General features: G+C 45.0%; 1 protein-coding gene across 8 annotated transcripts in view; it reads left to right on the top strand.

Annotated features, from left to right (window-relative positions):
* JADE2 (jade family PHD finger 2) overlaps positions 1-19,055 on the top strand; it is a 146,376-nt gene that overhangs the window by 30,829 nt on the left and 96,492 nt on the right. For 5 of the 8 annotated variants that reach the window (XM_082324311.1, XM_082324312.1, XM_082324310.1 and 2 more), the window contains one exon: positions 17,618-17,889. The exons of 2 other annotated variants lie outside the window; for them this stretch is intronic. The gene's annotated coding sequence lies outside the window, so the exon portion shown is untranslated. One more of the 8 variants, XM_082324303.1, reaches the window with a different exon arrangement.

The raw sequence follows: 19,055 nt of genomic DNA, 5'->3' as shown, positions 1-19,055 counted from the left end.
TTACCACAACTAATACTAACAAAAAGAAATATTTCAGCATAGATTAGGGGAAAACCAGGTTAAAGAATCCTTCGGTAAGTTAGAGGTTTTTAAATTGGCTGGGGTTGACTTAATCCTACAGGACTTGAAGAACTGGCTTTACTAATCTCGGAACTATTAATGGTATCTCTGAATTCATGGATGGGCTGGGGTGATACCAGAAGACTGATGTATTGCTTATCTTTAAAAGGTGGGAGAGGTGAGAGGACAAAGAGCAGGAGAATTGTACAACAGTCAGCTTACCCTCAAAATCCAGAAAAATGCTGGACCAAATAATCCCATACCTGGAAAATAAGAAGATGAGCAACAGCCAATACAGATTTGTCAAGAACAAATCATGTCAAAGTACTCTAATTTCATTTTAAAGAGTCACAGGCCACGTGGATAGAAGAAAAACAGTAGATGTCAAATATATTGACTTCAGTAAGGCTTTTGACACTGATGATATTTTGCTTTTTGTGCCTTGTAGCATTTCCCTTTCTTTTGAAATTTCCTTTAAAAATAATCTAGAGGAAAATGAAAATGTAATATTAACCAATTTAAAAGATCCTTTTAAGCTTAATGATCCAATATAATGTGTAAAACTGAGGATAAACATTAGAATTTGTGAAGGGTGCCAGAGCAAGCTTCTTCACACCTCTCAAGAACTAATATGGGGGCTTACATCCCCTCTTAGGTGACAGGGACTTACATCCCCTCTTAGGTGACGAGATGTTTGTGTCTTTATCATCAGTGAACACGAGGAAAGCTGTGAGGAACATGATGCCTGCCCATTGCAGGCTCACTAGGGAAGAGCAATGTTAAGGTCTCATTTTTCCCGTCCAACTCAGCCTTGTAGAAATACTGACCCAAACACCGACAAGCCAAGCACCCTCTCCAAAGGTTTCTGCTGCTCCTCGCCTTCGTGTCGCTGTGGTCTCATTGGCAGCTAGTTGGTGCTGAGTCAGCACATTTCCCTGCCAGGACAGCCTTGCCCCGTAACCTCTTCCCTGCCTGGTCCTGCTGCCTGGATGATAAGACCTTGTTGCAGGCAGCTGCTCGTGCTCCGTCCTTTCCCCCAACGGACTTGCTGGGCTCAGTCCTGTGAGCAGGGCTGAATCAGACGCTTTGCATTTAGTAAACTTTCTTGGAGAGCACAGCACAACTGTTCCTGCGGAGCAGAGGAGGTGACCCCCCTCAGCGATCACCACCTTCGTGTTTAACCATTCATCTGTCTGGGAGAAAGGAGTTAACGGAAAGAAATTAAGACATTATGTTACATATGTAATAATATTTCACCATTGTATGGTAATTTTCATCCCAGTGTGGTCAGAAAGGACAGCACCACCGAGATGCCATGCCTTCTGCTGCGGAGGGCGGCTCGTTTGCAACGTGCTACAAAGCAGATGGAGAAATTCTTTGGTCGGAGGAAAGACATCCCAGGAGCCTTTCATTTTTAGGTGCTTTCAAAGAACTCCCAGGTGCAGGTCATCTCACCTGAGATGGCAGAGGTGATGGAGAGCCCACTCTGGGCATGTCCAGAGGACAGTTCGTTCCCTCTTAAGCTAGGTGTCTCCAATGGGTGGGCTGGACTGGGCTCTCTTCTTCTCCAGCAGCTGTTGGCCAACAAGCACCTGGACAGATGAAGGTGAGGAAGATGAATCCCCTAAGTGAATATCTGGGAATTCAGTTTCTCTCTACTGGTGAGACGATTGCTCAGGATTTAAGGTAGCTGGCTTGGCTGAAGATAAGGTGTATGTCAGAAGAGGCGGCTGGCCCAGTAATTCTTTCCTGGCTCAGCTTAGGTCAGGATGTTAAAAATGAGTTAATTTCTTCGCAAGGGATAACGCATTCAAGTTAAAACCCTGCATATGGAGCCACATTGATACCTCCTCTCTGTAAGATGCTGCGAGCAATTATCCACACTTTGGCAATTTGGATACTGGATTTTAAATATAGTCAGTTTGTAATATATGGCCCTTTTTTAAAAGGCTCAGGTTTATTTGTCTCAGTTATGAAACATTATTCTGTTACCAAAATAACATAGACTATAGGGTGATCTGTTACCAAAGTATGCCATTAACTGTACTTGCACCTTGGACTTCTTCAAATATTTACAGTACAGCCTTTCTTATGTCTTATTTCTTTGTTGAATGTCCTGGAGTAGTAGTTTCAGTGTGACACACGATTGAGACATTCGCCGTAACTCAGTGAGGCTGGCAGAGCTGATGGGGATTAACGGGCAGATCTCCACTGTGCTCACTGGAAAGGCAGTGAAAAGAATTAATGCAAAATGCAGCAGAAGACTGCAACTTACAGATCATTTTTATTTGCCTCTGTTGCTCCTTAAGCAGCCAAAAGTGTGATATTTTGAACAAAATATGTTATGTATTTGGGTATGATGTAAGTGCAGTTGTAGTTATGAGAAAGAAGATGTTGGGTTGTTGGATTACGCCCCTTTACACTTCCCAGAAAACTGTGAAAAGTCTCCCTCCTGCTTCATTACCTATGCACGTCAGCAGTGTGGTAACACTCATCATGGGCATTTGTTTTCTTAACAGCAAACTTCTGGTCATGCTTAATTACAGCAATCAATTTTTATTCTGCTAAAATTTCTCTACAGTTAGTAGAGAGGTAGTTTCTGGTCAAAATATGAACATTATTTTACAGTGCAGAAAGATTCTTTGCCTTTATTCTAGATAGAATGAAAGCTGCAAAATTGCATCTCCCTCTGCTTCTTCCAGAAGTTTCTTGGTGCTGATAGTTTTATTCTGCTGCTGCATCAATGTTTGGTTTGTGATAAGCAACATCCCCTCTTCAAGCCTTCCTTTACACTTTCCATCAAGTTATGTTACCACTCCATTGAACGCTGCCAGCGTAGGTAAGGGTACGCAGCCGCCTTTTCTTCTTTTCTTTCCTTTTTTTTTTTTTTTTTTTTTGGAAGTCTGCAGTTCTCAACTGCTCTGTTACAAACCTACCTAATGGAGACACCTGGAAATATGGAATGGAAAATGGGTGGGACTGTGGCGAATGAACAATCACCTTGTTTTTGAAATAGGCTTGATGCAATAGTATGGGGGCAGCAAAGATGGACACAGTAGAAAAAGTCAGAGGTAAGCAGAGAGATAAATGACCAATACACAGCTTACAAGTCAAAATATGGCCCTCTGGAGTTGTACAGAGTGACTAATGGGCACTTGTCCCAGATATAATGTGTGATCTGAGACCTCTAACCTGCCTGGGCTGCTCAGCTGAACTAAAGCCAAGAGCAAGATCAGTTTATTGTCTTCTGTAGACTTCAGGTATTACCCGCAGCCTGCTGTTCAGCCAGCAGCATGCCTCTCAGTGGGGCAAATTTTGCCTTTCAGCCCTTAGGTGATGTCCATGAAGCTGCTGTCACGCCAGACCCAGCAACACGTAATCACCTTTTGCAATTTTATCTCCCTATATATTCTTATGGCATCACCCTCCGTCTCACTCCACCCGTCTATCTTCAGACCTCCTGGCCTGCAGCTCTGGAGCACACAGCTGCGTCATCATTAACTTTATCTGTAATGAAAAAAGTTTACAGTCTCAAAAAACCCCATATGGTTCAACATCTGATTTGTTTCAAGTCACTCAAGTCACAAGTTGAAAAACCCTCCCTTTCACATATGCTTAGGAGTTGGGGTGTGGATTTCTCCAGAAAAAGAGTCTTCTGTCTGCCTTTGAAGGAAGTAGCTTTGCCTTTGATGTAGCCATAAGCCAGGAGGCGGCCTCATCTCATGGTGTGTTTTCTTCACAGATACCTTTAACTGTTGGGTACTATTTACAGTTCATATAGAAAACTAGAAGCAGAGTTTTACAATACATTGCTAATCCTGAGGAGGCTGGATTTGGTATCATTTGGAGCATGGTATAGATACAGGTATAGGTACTGTCATGTACGCTTTACTGTTAAGGAAAGTGAGCCTTTTGACTGCCATAGGCTGCAGTGTCAGGTGAGGGCACTAACAGGCACGAACAGCCCTGAGCAGCCCCAGCTGGGGACTCACCCACACCCTCTGCCCAGGAGCCCATTTCAGCTCAACTGGGGACCCTCAGTCCCTCCCTGAGCTGTGTCGGAGAGGTGCTGCTCTCCAGCTCAGCTGCAGCCGTGCCTGTGCTGGCTGTGGACCCCCTCCGTCACGCTCGGATCCGTGGACCCTCTGCCTGGGCAACAGCCCTGACGCTGTGAGGGACCTGCCTGAGAACTGCTGGATGGTGCCTGGCCGGGGCTGCCCTCGCTGGATCTCACCTTGACCTGTGGGCTGACTCTGTGGCTTGTCCTCAGACCTGCCTCATCGCCATGAACTCACCCGATGATGTGGGCTCTTGGTTGAGCCCAGCTGTGATCCGTGGGTCTGCTCTGCTCACCTTGCTCAGGTACTGAGGGCTTTGCTGGGTACCAGGCTGGGCTCCTGCCTCCCTGTCCCTATAAAGACTTTTAAACCTTAAATCTGTTTGTTTTAAACTAAGTTTGGTGAGATGACTCATGGCAGGGATTGAAGAATTCAGTAAAATGGGACTCTTTCCCAGGACTGGGAGTTTGTGCTGGGGATATGGTGTTGTCCAGGGCTGCCTTCTATTCTGAAATATCTACTTTTGGAGGGTAGATAGATTAGGTTTACTAATGCAGTGTGGGGTGTGACGTGGCTTTTTTTGGGTGCAGGAGGGCAATGGGGTGTTCAAAGTGGGATGTGGGGTGTTCAGATGAGCCCACAGACTCTGGCTGACACAGGGCCACCATGCAGTCCCGAAGCTCTGTACTCTTGAAGAATTATGAATTCCCTAAAAAAAAAAAAAAAAATCATTATAATCATAGGTGATATGAATGGTTAAAAACATGGGCACGGTATGTCCAGGTTACCAATGTGGAAGATACTGCCTGACCCACTGGCACCCAAACTAAGACTGAAACCCAGGGATGTTGGTATTACTAGGAAGTGAGATGGAGTTAGTAATGTCTGTGAAGCAGTCTTTTAATGTCTGATATTTTCTTAAAGAAGGCTCTATGATATGGAAATGATATGGTTTTACTGGTATATAATTGAACTGATGAATCCAAATAACAGAAGGTTTATCCCCAATTGAAATGTGAATATCAATTTCAACAGCCACTGCCATCCACTGCTTGCTTTTATATTTTCAACCATTTCTGCTGCCTTTACTCCCCTCAGAAGTAGAGGAGCTGACCGTGAGCACCCACAGACCTGTACCGTTGTCTCGTGGTTAGACAGCTGTGCATTGCTCCCCATCTTCCTGCATCGGGTACAAATCCAGTATTTTGTCTGGGGTTAATCACTGGCTGTAAGTAAGTTTCCTGCATCCTAACATTGGCACTGAGCTTTGTCTGTCAGAGGGGGAAAAAAAAAAACTACATCTCTTTTCTGGTTATTAAATTGTCTATCTGAAGTTGAAGAGTGTGTTGCAGCTGAAATGCTGATAAAAGCACTAAATGTGGAGCTGCTAATACAAAGCTATAGCAGCAATTTAGCTTGCTATCACGCAGTAAATAAGAGTTACCTGCTATTCTTTGATCAACCTTTTTTCTGTTATGAACTGCATGTGTTGACAAATTATGTCACCAAAAAGAAATTCAAGTCTTTGATGAAATAAGAGGAAACATGCATGTGCTGGAAGTTTAAAAATGCACTTAAATACTGCTGTAGGATTTTGCATAGCTGGAGCCTTACTCAAGGTGCATGAGAAAGGGCTGGGTTGGAGGTGGGGCAATTTGGGGCCAGCATCCTGCTGCTGGCCAGGAGCAGCCACGGTGGCCTCAGCCCCCCTGAGCCCCACACAGGCTTTGGGAAGTGTTTTAGCCAGAACACCGGAGCTGTAGCCAGATGTGGCCAATCCTGCTTTGGGTTTGTAACAATAAGCTGGCAGTTTCTGTAACTGGGTAGAAATGGATGATTCTTTAGAGGAGAGGCACCTCGAAGACAGCGGCACCGTGCAGTATCGCATTGTGATAAGTGACTGGTGGAGGGTGAGGTTTGGATCCATGGCTTTAAGATGAGAACTGGGCGAAACTATTATTAGAATGCTAGCAGTCGTACTTAAGGGTCTGGTGGAGCTTAGACATGAGTCTTGGTCGAATTCCAGGTTTCTGAATTGTTTCCCAGAATGTTAGACAGAACCAAAACCAATAGGCTTCCACATCTGCTTCTTGAAAAACATGACAGCAGTGCCAAGTGAAATGAGATACCACAAACAAGGGTGAAGTGTAAAGTTGGAAAGCATAGATTTGGACCTGAACTTCCCTGCAGTCTGGATGCTTTTAGATCCAAACTCTTCATTTGCTCCATTGCAGAGTGTGAGGCTGCCCCTTGCATCCTCCCTGCTCTCAAGTCTTCCCAAGTGCAGGATGGAGTAAAGCTGGGACTCTCACTGAGGTCATTTTTCAGTTCGGATGTAACTAAATATCTTTGCGGTCAAGGTCTCTCAAAGCTGGTTCTTTCCTAACTATAGGCATGTGATTGAGATTGGCTTTTGTCAAGTATGTAAGGGCTCAATCTATGCCACACTGTGGTCCAGCTGGCTCCCTTACCCTGTCTCCAGCAGTGGCCAGCTCCAGATGCTGCAGCAGAGGATGCAAGAGATGCGGTGGCAGGCACATGCACAAAAGTCTGTTCCCCTTGATTTTTTTTCCCCCCAAAAGATGTTATTCTAATATTTAGGGACTGGCTTAAATCTTGATCTTTGCCCAGACTGTGGCTCTGGATATAATTATCCACATAGGACTTAGGTCTCTCCTTGACTGTTGCTGATTTATGAGCATCCATGACCTCGTCTAGCAAATCTCCCAGCACATTTTATCAGTTTTGAGTTTGCTGCTTCACCTTAATGAACACTCATTGACCATTAATTAATCAATATTACAGTTAAATTATCCTTTATATAGTAATATACTCAAATTAATAAGAATTAAGCCCAGAGGAATGACGTAGAAATCTTTAACATATCTTTCCAGTGGCTCCAGCACACAATGCCTCTGAAAAATGCAGCATAGGTGTGACGACACAACCGAAGGTACTGTGCACAAGATGGGTCCGTACTGCCTAAATGTCCCTTCTCCTGCTGTCATGTGGGACAGACAGCAGGTGGAAAAGGGCAGAGCGTGTTCCCAGAAGGGCCGAGGCCATGGCCAAACAAGAGGCTTGGAGTATGGGCCAGAGCGGATATTGCTGTGGTTCTGGGTAAAATATCTGGTGTCAAATATTACGGGGGGGAACCTGAAAGTGTCACTTGACTGGAGAAGCTGAGGCACTTATAAAAATCCTGCTAGGATGTCTTAAATGTCCAAGTACCTTTTTTTTTTTTAAAAAAAAAGCTTTCTAAATAGTTAATATAAATTTTTTTTTTTTAGTAAGTACAAACTATATAGTCAACACTAGTATTTATTTCTCTTGCCTGTAAATAACTGAAATAGAGAAGACCAATCAAATAATTTTAAAATTTAACTAAATAAGGGAGACACTCAAAGTTAAATGCCCCATTTGGTAACACGTAAGAACATGCTCCCAACAAACCTGCGAGCCTCACTTACAGAGGCTATTGCTGGAGCGTGTAGCTTATTCAGATTCTAATGCATAAGAGACCAGAAATTTTCCTGGTCATGTATATGTGAATATATTACTGAGGATAATTAAATTCATCATTTTTTCACTGGAGGCTGAATGTTGACAATTGTAATTTAGAGGTTTGCCTGGGTCTTAGGTGCATTATGGTATACACTGTTTTCATTCTTTGAGGCACTTGACTTTCACCAGTCTAAAGCAGCTCTGCCCAGTGGTCCCAGATCTCATTCCCTTCTACTGAACGTTTCCCGTGTGGATGGGAGCTGGGCGGCAGCTCCACTGGGATAGTGCTTCCAATTGACCTTGTCCAGCACGTTTTAACCACGGCTGCTCTATTTGAGTATACACGTTTCCCCAGCCCCACTGACTGGCACATGCAGAAACCCACGCTGGGCAGTCGGGCAGGCTCTGCAATTAACGGGTAGAGACTTACAATTCATCTTAATCTCTCTCACACATATGGCTCAATAAATACATTTGATCGCAGCTTTGATAAAGCTGCTACAGCTCCAGAGGGCTCATGAAATCAGTGTGTTCAGTCAATTTTTAACCTGCAGAAGCACCCAGCAAAAGGCGTAGATCCATTTGTTGCGAAAACAGCTGAATCGGAGAAATGAAACGTCTCACCAGGAACAAATATTGTTTGACAAGGTTGAGGGTAGCAAAATACTTTTCATGGTATTTTTCTGCCTGAGGCACCTCCCTTTTGCTGCCAACATAATATACAGGACAGACGATGGTAATAGCACTGAGATGGGATTATTGACAGCTTTCCCCACTTCTTTATTCCTTGCCTCTCATCACGCCACCAGCACAGCATGGGGAAAAAAACCCCACAGTACATGAAGTTCCTTTGCTGCCGTTTTGCTAAATTAACCTACACAGGGATGGTGATTGCCTGGAGGAGAAAGGGGATTAGCCCTTCAAAATCCTTTTGATCCTCAGAGATCTACAGGAGTCTTGAGACTCCTCCAGAGAAATTTTTCACTTGTGGTAAGTGGAGAGGTGTCCATGGGCTCCTTCCAAAGGTCTGGGAAGAGTAACTAAGGAAAGCAAGCCTACTGCGGCCCCTTAGGGGAAATATTGGGGGTTCACAGAGCTGGAGAGGCTGAAGACCACTCCTTTGGGAGCCGAGGTACAACCAGGTGGAGCTCTGCTGCTGTCTGAGTCTGCTTTTTCCTGCTTTGCTGGCTTAGGGCTGTGCTGCAGAGACTTGCCAGCTGCAGCTGCCCACAGAAACAGACTCTTTAACCTAAAGGGAGGTTCATGATTCCAGACAAGCTTTGCTGCACCACCTGTGCAGGGGCAGGTCTTTCTCCTCCCCTCTCCTTAAGATTCATGCATTTGCTTTGCCTACATCTGCTGGATCTTGCAGGAGAGACTCTGTAAGTCCAAGGAATGGGAGGTCACAGCTATGCAGGAGTTGAGCACCTTTTTGCTGTAGAGAAAGGGCTAGAGCTGCCATGGGAAGCCTGGGATGGATTTCTTCTAAAGCGTTTTTGTACCATTTGGGTGATGTGAAGGGGACTTGATGTAGCCTGACTTCAGGAGAAAGCCAAGAGACCAGGCCAAGAGTGGTAAAATGGTCTCCAGTCTCTCCATACCTGGCCTAATTTGAATTTGAAAGTGAGCTCAAAAGCCCTGCTGCTTACTTTTGAAACTATAACCTTCTCCCTGGTGAAAGTTAAGTTCAACCAGTCACCGGCTTGAAGGCTCTTAGATCCACATTTCTGTAAAGAAATAAATACTGCCTTCCCACCGTATCAACGTGACCCAGTCTGCAGGGGAACATCAGTGGCTGTGGACGAAGGTCTGGGAGGATTTTTTTCAGCTTCCTGTAGTTATCTCAAGCTTTCATCTCTAAAATGCAAAGGCTTTTATAGCCTTTGTATTCTATTAGTGTAACACCGAATGCCCTCGTTCTTCAGGTATTTATAGCAACTTCTGCAGCTCCCATAATAACTCTTAGTGGCTCAGCACCTCGCAACATGATGTCTTGTTATCCCCATTTCACAGATGTGGAAATAGGGCACACGGAAATTAAGTGATTTCTGCAGCACTTCCTATAACCTGCTGCAATGCCTTGACTATAACACCACCTTCTTATAAGCGTATAGCTCAGGTAGCGTATTGTGGACTTCTGCTGTTCTCTTTGCTTTATATATAGTTAAGTGACATAAGTATTGATTTAAGAGTAGTGCCCTGATTTTCAGCAGTTCTGAGGATCCTCAGATGTCTTTGGACTCAATGCAGACATCCAGGACCTCTGAAAATTAGGCTGGGTTTTAGGTGCTTAAATAATGGTGTTGTACTTAGTGGTAGAGCAGGGGATTAACATGAGGTGGAGGGCTTGATTAATCTTACAGCTACACTTGGTCTTGATCAGAAGCTGAGCTGCAGAGGAGGCAGGCTCCTGTGAACGCAGGGCAGAAGTGGGGTGCAGGGCTCCCCGGGGAGGTGCGTGGGCACGTGTGGGGTTGTGCGATGGAGCAGCGAGGCTCTTCCCACCGGCCTGATGAGGCTGCAGGATCTACCAGCTACCGAACACAGTGCTCTCCTGTGCCTCGGTTTCCCCATCCACAAATCACGTGTGGTAATAGTTAACCACCACACCAAAGTGGCATAAAGCTGGATTATTTTCCAGTAAAATTATTTCTTGCACCCTGGATTTGTTGTGAACCTGAATGTTGCTGTGCTGTTGCTGGATACAATGCTGATTCAAACCTGAGTTATGCAAAACCTGAGGCCCTGTGATGGAAATGGCTCCTTCTGGGTGCAGGTGGTCCCAGGCTCCACAGAGCTCAGTAGTGTCATCAGAATCACTAAGTCTTATTTTCAAACTTAACCCTTTTTATCCTGGCTTGCTATCAGGGTGGCCTTGCTCTAAGGTGTGGTCCTCTTGCTGACCTCCCCAGTAACACCAGTTCAAGTTTCAGGCCTTTGACTATGTGGCAGGAGTGTGATGTGTTATTTGCTGTAGGGGCTGAACTATTTGGATGCTTGCTTAGCATGGTGGTGTTTTGCAAGGTAATACGGTGGTGACATGTTACGCTGCCATGTGTTGATTAAGTTCTTCATTATTATTCCCGAATGATGGCATAGCTTTGGGATGCATGGTGTACGCAAGCAGTAAAGGATGACAGTTGGGCAAAGGACTGGTGTTGATGTGGGAATCTGTCCCTAAGCTGCCGAAGCTGATGGATATACTGCTGCTGTGGGATGCTTTTATGCATTCGGAGATGTTGCCCTTCCATCACTTCTGCTCAGCAGGCCATCGCAAAGCTTGGGCATTGCCCAAGCACCTGCTTTTTCGTGCCATCAGGAACAACTTCATTTCACTAATGTGAACAGTTGAAATATGTCCTGTGTCGGGCTGAACTGGATCAGTGGCGTGTTTGGCACTGGTACCCACCCTCCCTGACAAACACCCAGAGCTGATGCTTCAGCTTTGTCGAGAAGGAGAGCTTGCCTTGTCCTGGACCATGCTGCACTTGAGATTGGGTTGGAAACTCTGGGAAAATGGCTTCTCCTGAAAAAACTAAAGCAATGGCAATACAGAGATGGCATTTCGTAAGGTTTTCATTAATCTTGCCCTGGGAATGTCTATTACTTCCAGCCACGGTGTCTGGTACTGCTCAGTACTGAACATACGTGTAACAAACTGCTCCTGCCCCAAAGGAGCCGGCAGTGCAAAGCCGTGCCTGCTTTGGAGACGTTTGCTTCAGCATGTGTACATCAAAGGTCTGCAAAGGCTTCGGTGTCGATGTGTTACACAGATGTAATCTTGGAAAATTGGTAGGTATGAACACAGGATGTTTTAAGAAGGATTACATTTAGTGCAGTACAATAGTCCTTTATAGCCAGGGCCTTAATGTGCCGCAGTTCATGATGGTAATTAGTTGGATTAAGTTGTACCAATATAAACGAAGTAATAATGAGACAGTTACAGTAAATGGAATAAGCAGGGCTTGTCCTGTGCCAGCTGTAGAGGCACTGTCAGGCATTTTGGATGCATTGTGCAGGAGCCTTGGATGGTTATGGTGCTGGGGAGGACGTCTGCACCCTCACGCTGCTGGTTCGCAGCCACCCCATGAACATCCAGCTGCTGCCGTGGCCTCGACTGAACGCTGCTAGATAGAGTGGGACGGGGAGCAGGAGCATGGCTGGGGTCTCAGCAGGCAAACCGGTACCAAAGCCCCGCATAGGTGACGGCAAGTACTTTTAACGTGTGAGAGACGAAGGGCTCAGAGGAAGAGGTTGAAGCAGCAAGGCTAGAAGTAGAAAATAAGATCAGATTACAGCTTTGCTGAGTTTTAATTGCATTGTTTAATTCCAGTTTCTAATGCTGTAAAACTAGACATCAAATAGAGTGCTAAAATTATTCGAAACCAAGCTGCAAGTCTCAACATCAGAATGTCTATTACACTTATCTGTGACCTTCTTAACACTAAAACCACCATATTATTATTATTTTACATCTTCAGATTATTATTAGGCTTCTGAACTCTGCTGCAGCTTGATTTATAGAAACTGCTTAGTCACTGGCAGTAGTGCTGTGCTGGGAGGGAAAGATGCTCGCTGGTGTTTCAGCAGAGGCTCCTGCCAAGAAGCAGCCGCTGCCCTTGACAGATCATTGAAAGCTGGTGCGCGTTTCCCTCTCATGTCTAACTTCTGGAACTGTTGCAAACCAAACCAACCTCCTTCCCCATGAAAAGCTGTGTGGGGGGAGGAAATTCAAGGTTCAGTTAATGCATCCCCTCCAATCAGTCAGGGCAGATTTATTGTGCTTTGCATGAAAAGCAATCTTCTGGTTTGCCATGTGCTTTGCCGGGAGCACTGCCCTAGATTTTGGGGAGGTTGTGCTCCTGTGAAGCTGGGATTCAGGCTTCAGAAGAAGCAGTTTGAAGGGACAGAAGTAGTCAGTGATGTGGGAAGGAGCTGCTGTGCAGCCAGGTCAGGATGGGAGGCAGGCGGGCGCTTGGCATGATCCAGGCGCTGGGGCACTGAAGGGCACTTTCAGAATTAAATACAGGGGGAAGGTGTCTGCTGCTTAATCACATTAATAATCATGATGGTTTCTGTGACCCCACTCATAGGAGCAAATGCTCTGAGCAGAAGTTGCAGGACAGGCCCTTACAAGAAGGGTGTTTTTCCCGGGTTGTACATGCACCAGGGCATAGTAAATGCTAATAATTTACAACTGTCTGAGCAAACCAATTACAAGCCTGTTTCTTTTGGTTATTTGCTGAGTAATGACTATGCTAAGCTCTTTATAAAGTGTATACAAAATCGCAAACCTCAGGCCTGTGCCACATATGCCCTGAACGGGTAGGGAGTGATGCTGTGTCCACCACCTCTTCGGTCAAGCTGTGTTATTCCCAGCGCTGCTGCCGGCGCAGGGCTCGGGCTCCAGGCAGCCCTGCAGGTCTGCGGAGCTGCAGTCCAGAGCCCTTCGAAGCCTGCAACAGAAAAAGCTTTAAAAAAAAAAGGTACTGAACACTTCCATCCCAATTTCTTTTGTGGACAGGTTTAAGAATTAGCTAATGAAGTATGCCTGCTTGCAACATGCTGGTATCCTGGAGATTTAAATGGGATAGTTCAAAGAACACACATTGGTTCAGTAGCCTAGTCTTTGGCTTACTCCAGTCTGAATAAAATTATTGTCAGATATTTTCAGGGAGCTAAGAGGAGAAAAACAATGGCTCTATTTGGCAGCGTCCAGTGGATGAAAAGTATCAAAGGTATAAAGTCCTAAACTGCTGAAAATAGTTGAAAATAACGTATTAGTTCTTCTCTCCTGACTCACTGCCTTTATTCTTTTTGACTTTTTTTTTTATTGCCTTTGCATTGTGACTCAGTGTGAAAGGTCTGTAAAAATGTTTCATTGCTGTGAAGTCACCAGATAACCCTATTCATCCTCTGGTCTAACATGGTTACAAATGTTTAGAATATAGCCAGAAATGGGCTGACATTGATAGAATAGGGTAAAATAAGAGATGGGAAGAGCACTAAAAGCATGTACTGACAAATCATACACCCAGAAAACAATGTTTTATGTATCTATTGGAAATCAGAAATGGCATGTGATAATCTGGTGATGTACAGAGCTATTTCATGCGATAGCTGGTGCCACAGCAGCGCGCTTCTACCCTTCTCCTGTTCAAATAATTGTACTTGCTCCAGATACAACGTTTGAGTCAATATTTTCAGGAACTTTGCAACTTACTTAGCCTGAGACGGTATCTGATGCTTCTTGGTCTTTAAAAGCGCAAAGTTCAGTCCCTGTGGTCCTGTAAGAGTGCAGGGCTGGGAGCGTGCCGTGGTAGCGGATCTGAGCTGGGGATGCGGCTCTGGAGATGGGACCCGCCACCTGGGGTTTTGGTGCGAGGAAACCCGCAGCTTGGGTTTTGGTGCTAGAGCGGGTGGGGGTGGGAGGTGCCACCTCCCGTGAAGCCCCTCTGCCCAGTTTTGAGTTTGCCAGCTCGTTCAGAGGCCTGGGTGCTGCCCTCCAGAGCAAAGAGCCCTTTCCCAGACACTTCGCTTGGTTTCCTCTCTCAGCAGGGACATCTGAGGAGTAGTAGAGACATTAAGGCTTGGCTTAATAATAAACCTATTGACTTAGGGCATTTGGGGGCATAAATTCAATAAATTTGTGGTTTACTGAGCATAGTGTTGCCCATATCCCTCTTGCTAAAAGATATCTCTTCTGAAGCAACCAGGGCCCTAAATGTAGCAAAATGGAGAATGTATAAAAAAGTGCTGGCTTGACAATATCGCACAGTCCTGTCCCAGTCTGTATCCAGTTCTCAACTATTCTCTGCCTTCAGTCCAATAGTAAAGTCATATTTATTTACTTGGCTCTGCTGCGTTAATGAAAAAGCCACTTAACAAAACAAATAGAAGGAAGGACATTTGCAACCAATTATGGTATTGCTGATCAGTCAAATTGCGCTGGAAATTACATGTTGAAGTTCAGCCCAGGCAGCTGATCAATTACCTGGTAGCTTGGCGCTGGTGCGCGCTATCAACTTAATAAATCAATGTAATTTCAGTTGCTATGCCAGAATATATATGTGTAGTCAAGATGACATCAATATTATATAATGATGGTTAAAACTAATTGGCCAAACGCAGTGCTCTCATCTGCTGCGCAACCCCACTGGAGCCCGATGGCACTCCAACAGGCGGGGTGGAATTTGGCTAGCTATTCTTTAAATATACCCCTGGGCATCATTTAAAATCATGTTTTTAAAGCCTTTCTTTTTTTGCAACCACAAGGGAAGTTAGCACTCCAGCATATAATTCAGGGTTGACCAAATTGCCAGCTAGCTATCTGCTTCGAGGGGAAGGCTTGCTGTGTGCTCCGGCTCCTGGAGAGGGTTGTAGAAAATCGGCGCTTTCTCTTTGGTGGCAGATGCACATCTTGGCTGGTTTATGCACAGCTTCCTCCTCTTAATTAGTTCTGACATTTTAGCTATCATAATATGGGTTTGGTTTAGAAGTGAAGGCTGAAAGCACTGTTTTTCTGCTGAAAACAAAGTTTGCTTTAAGTATAGGGAAACCGGGACACTTCTAACTGCCTGAAAGCTTTGTGATGGGCTGGAGCACAGAAATGCAGGAGCTTCTGGAAGTGCTGGTGGTCACTTGCTCCCACACATGATAACACCAGTGCTCTGTGCTTTTATTTCACTCTTGTCCAATTTGTCTGATCTCTCTTTGCCCTCCTGTTCTGTGCCAGTGACAACTGCAGTTCACTGGTGGTTCCCAGCTCTGCCGTACCTCTCCTCCAGGGAACGCGCTGTTATCAGTATGTTGGCGTTTTGGGAGCACGTACAGGGAATTGAGCCATGGTTGTGCTAGGCGCTTTGCAAAAGCGGGGCGGGGGGGAAGGCAATCCCTGCCCTGAGGGTCTTATCTTCTGCAGGCACTAATAACCACAGGGATACAGCATAAAAAAATATATATATATATATGGCGAGGACCCTTCTTTGGTAGTGTAATTTGGTTTGGCTAATGCTTAGCTGAGAGCAGAGGTAGGGAGCAAGGGAAGGAGGAAAGAAAATCTTAGTTCACCCGTTGCCCAGCCATAGCCAAGGTTGTGTTTGGTAGGTTTTTTGGCAGAAGTGAGTTGTAAGGATAATTTTGAAGGAGGAGAAAGGAGTGGCTGTTCAGATTTTATCGGGAAGGTTTTCCCAGGCTTAAAAGAAAGCTGGGGAGAAAGCGAGTCTGCGCTTAGGGAAGAAGCTGACAGACGGATTATAGAGGCTGGCGGGGCAAAGGTTATGGGCTGGCTGTATGGTAGGTAGGTTATTGGTTCAGTGAGGTAAGAGGAGATGTGGAAAGGTAATGGGAATACAGAGGAGAAGGCAAGAAGCTTGTAAATTACGTAAACGAAGGACCAGTGTGATTGTGGAGTGAATTGATGTGGTCTTGAGAGCAGCTGCTAAAACTGAAGGTTGCAATAACTGATGTAAGAGGAGGGAGGCTTGGAGGAGAATATCTTTTTGTTGAAGAAAAAGGCTTTAGAGATGTTAAAGAAAAAGAGCAAGCTTGAGACATGATTCCAAAGAAATCCAGTCTGTGCATGTGGTGGATGAGACTGTGGGCCTAAGTGGGTGGGAGGATGGGGCATCACCTGGGTGAGAGGGAAGGGGGAAAAGAGGGAGGATGGCAGCAAGCTGCCTACACCTGGCTTACCAGGAGGGGTGAAAAGTAGGGATCTGAGCTGTTCTGTAGAGCTGTTGCAGTCTTTTTGAGTTATTTGAGTATTTTTCCAGTTTATTCTTTGATTAATGGATCTTTATTTTTATATCATTGCTGATTTTGGTAACTTACCCAGCGTCACAAAATGTAGGTGACTGCAGGCGGTACCCTGGCTGTTCAGTCAGCCTGATTCTTCATCTGACCCCAGCTTCATGCAAACAAGGTTTCTTTTGCTATTTCCAGAAGTTCATAGCAGAAGAACACTCTGAGAAAATTTTGTCTTGTGGTGGTTTATCCTCTCTAACTCTGGCCGTCACCCAAATAAAAAATGGCAGTGGTCTGTGGAAAAAAGAAAAATAATTGAAAAATAGATACTTATGTTTTTCCAAACCACCAGACCAGTTTACCCATTCCTGAGAAAAGACGCAATCAAATAATGTTCCCCTTAATGTCAGAATACAGAATAATGCCTAGATGAGTCTTTCAGAGAAGACACTTTTATATTTGTTCTGTCAAATGCAGAAGATAATCAGCTATTTCTTTCTCCTACCCCAAATATTTACATCTAGAAATGTTAAGAAGTAGATTTGTTTTCCTTCCTTATTTTGCTTGGTTGGAAAAAAATTCTTTTTATATTGATTTTTCAGTTTCCTCATGCTGGAGGATAAAAACAGGATGTAGAACAGCTGGATATATGGGTGGGGGCTTTATATCAGTTAGACTTGGAGAGCATTGTATCCCAGTATGGGATGATGGAAAGAAGGTGTGAAATCCTGGATTCAGAGATATCAGTAGCAATAATTCTTTAGTTTTCATTTCCTTTATTAGATATGAATAATTCATACTCTTTCAAGAGCAAACACTGATTTCTCCAAAATAAGGGACTTCTTTGTGATCCTTTTCAAATTGGAAGCCATCTTACTTATTTGAGTTCTCAACCACACCAGCAACAATTGCATTTCTATCTGGAGAAACCTTCATCACAACTTTGGCTTTGAGTTTGCTTGGGTTTCCATGAGGAGTTCCCGAACTGTGGATGGGGTGGGATAGCGAGAAGCAGTGCTGCTGGTGTCACTCTGCTGGGCAGGGTCTCCGGGAGGTGATGCTCTGGATCACATCTGGGCTCACATGGCCTAGCTGGTGCCTGCTGGGGAGCGAGCAGATCTGCGTCCTCCAGATGTCTCCTCCTGACAGCTCTCTCCAAGGCAGCTGCGCAGCCAGGAGCTCTCCCAAGGCTTTGCAGAAGTCTGTACATACACCTATGTGCTGTGACAGCCGTTATTTCCACTCAACAGATGGCCGGAGGTGGAGTGATGATGATGGTGAAGTGATGAAGCCTCAGACTCTGGTACGTAGCAGCTCCTGATGCTATAATGTGGCAAGTCAACCCGCAGATCTGCAGGAAGACTATCTCCTGAGAAACATGGCCCCAAAAGAGCCCTGCGGCTGGTCTTTACTTTGGACTCAGATGACACATAAGGATGGGCATCTCCAGCAGCCCTGGATTCACAGACTCCTCACCCTGCTATCCCAGTGATGGTAGCACATTTGCATAAGAACCAACTGGGTGAGTAATACCTGCCTCTGCAGACATCAAATGCTGCAAGTATTTTGTGGTAAACCTGTTGCTGCTCTGGGCAGGGAGGATGCACTTTACTCCGAAAGCAAAGGATGAAAGCCTTTGTGGCAACGGCTGTGCTTTGAAAGCGAGGGAGCCCAATCGTCTGCACACGCAACTGTTTTATTATCAGAATAACTGATCTCCCAAAGCACTTGACACCGCTGCCTGCACGAAATGGAGCCAGCGCACACTGCAGCCTTGCAGCCTTTTGCTAGTGCTGCTGAGTATCTGAATCTTGCTCTGGCAATAGATGGCTGTTAATTGCAATTAAAAGAATGGATTTAAGGGACTCGCCTGTTTAAGTTGCTTGTTCAAGTGTGCTCAGGTTGGTATGCAGTGAAAATAACCACCGTTGGATGGCTAGCCTGTATCTACGTGACCTGAAACGGCTGTATTTGCCCAATTCCTAAGCTACAAGTGTGCAGTGACGCAGACCTGTGGTTGTCATCACAGAACTGAGCCTAAGAATAAACTAGATTTGCACCTTGAATATCTCTCTGTAGATAAGATCACTACTTCAGGGCGAGGCAGTGGATACAGCTGATGGACAGACTGAGCCTGGGTGCTGGGCTATTCCTGACTTTGGCCTTGGCCGCTTTTATCACTGGGAAAAAAATTGTGTGCTTCTGTTTTCTTACATGGAGATAAGGATAGTGGTCCCTGGATTAAAAGTGTTATTAAGGGGCCACATTATGATTGTAATGATTATTTTACAGGCTGAACAGTGTGCAGAAGCTGGCAGTGCTGCTGCTGAGCTTCCACAAGGAATGTGTGCATTTGCAAATGGGAAGAAACAGTACAGGAGGATTTTCTCATATATAAGCTGAGGAAATGGATTATCTATGAAACAGCCAACAGTTTTTATTTACTATGAAACTCTGAATCTCGTTCTCAATTTCCCATCAAGATAAAATGCAGGCATTTGGTTAAAATGGTAACTTAATGCTCCAGAGGTTTAATTACCGCCACTCTATAATCAGAATCAACACAGAGTGCAGTCTGCAGCTCCCAACTTCAACAAGAAATGCAGCTCCCCACAAAGCAGTCAATAAAAGGAAAGTATATAGCATGGCTCAGATTTTGTGGTCCTTCCCATAGCTGAACTTGCAAAT

The sequence above is a fragment of the Platalea leucorodia genome (genome assembly GCF_965183815.1).
Source record: "Platalea leucorodia genome assembly, chromosome: 11".
NCBI classification, from domain to species: Eukaryota; Metazoa; Chordata; class Aves; order Pelecaniformes; family Threskiornithidae; genus Platalea; species Platalea leucorodia.
This window is presented reverse-complemented; position numbering and strand designations above follow the sequence as displayed.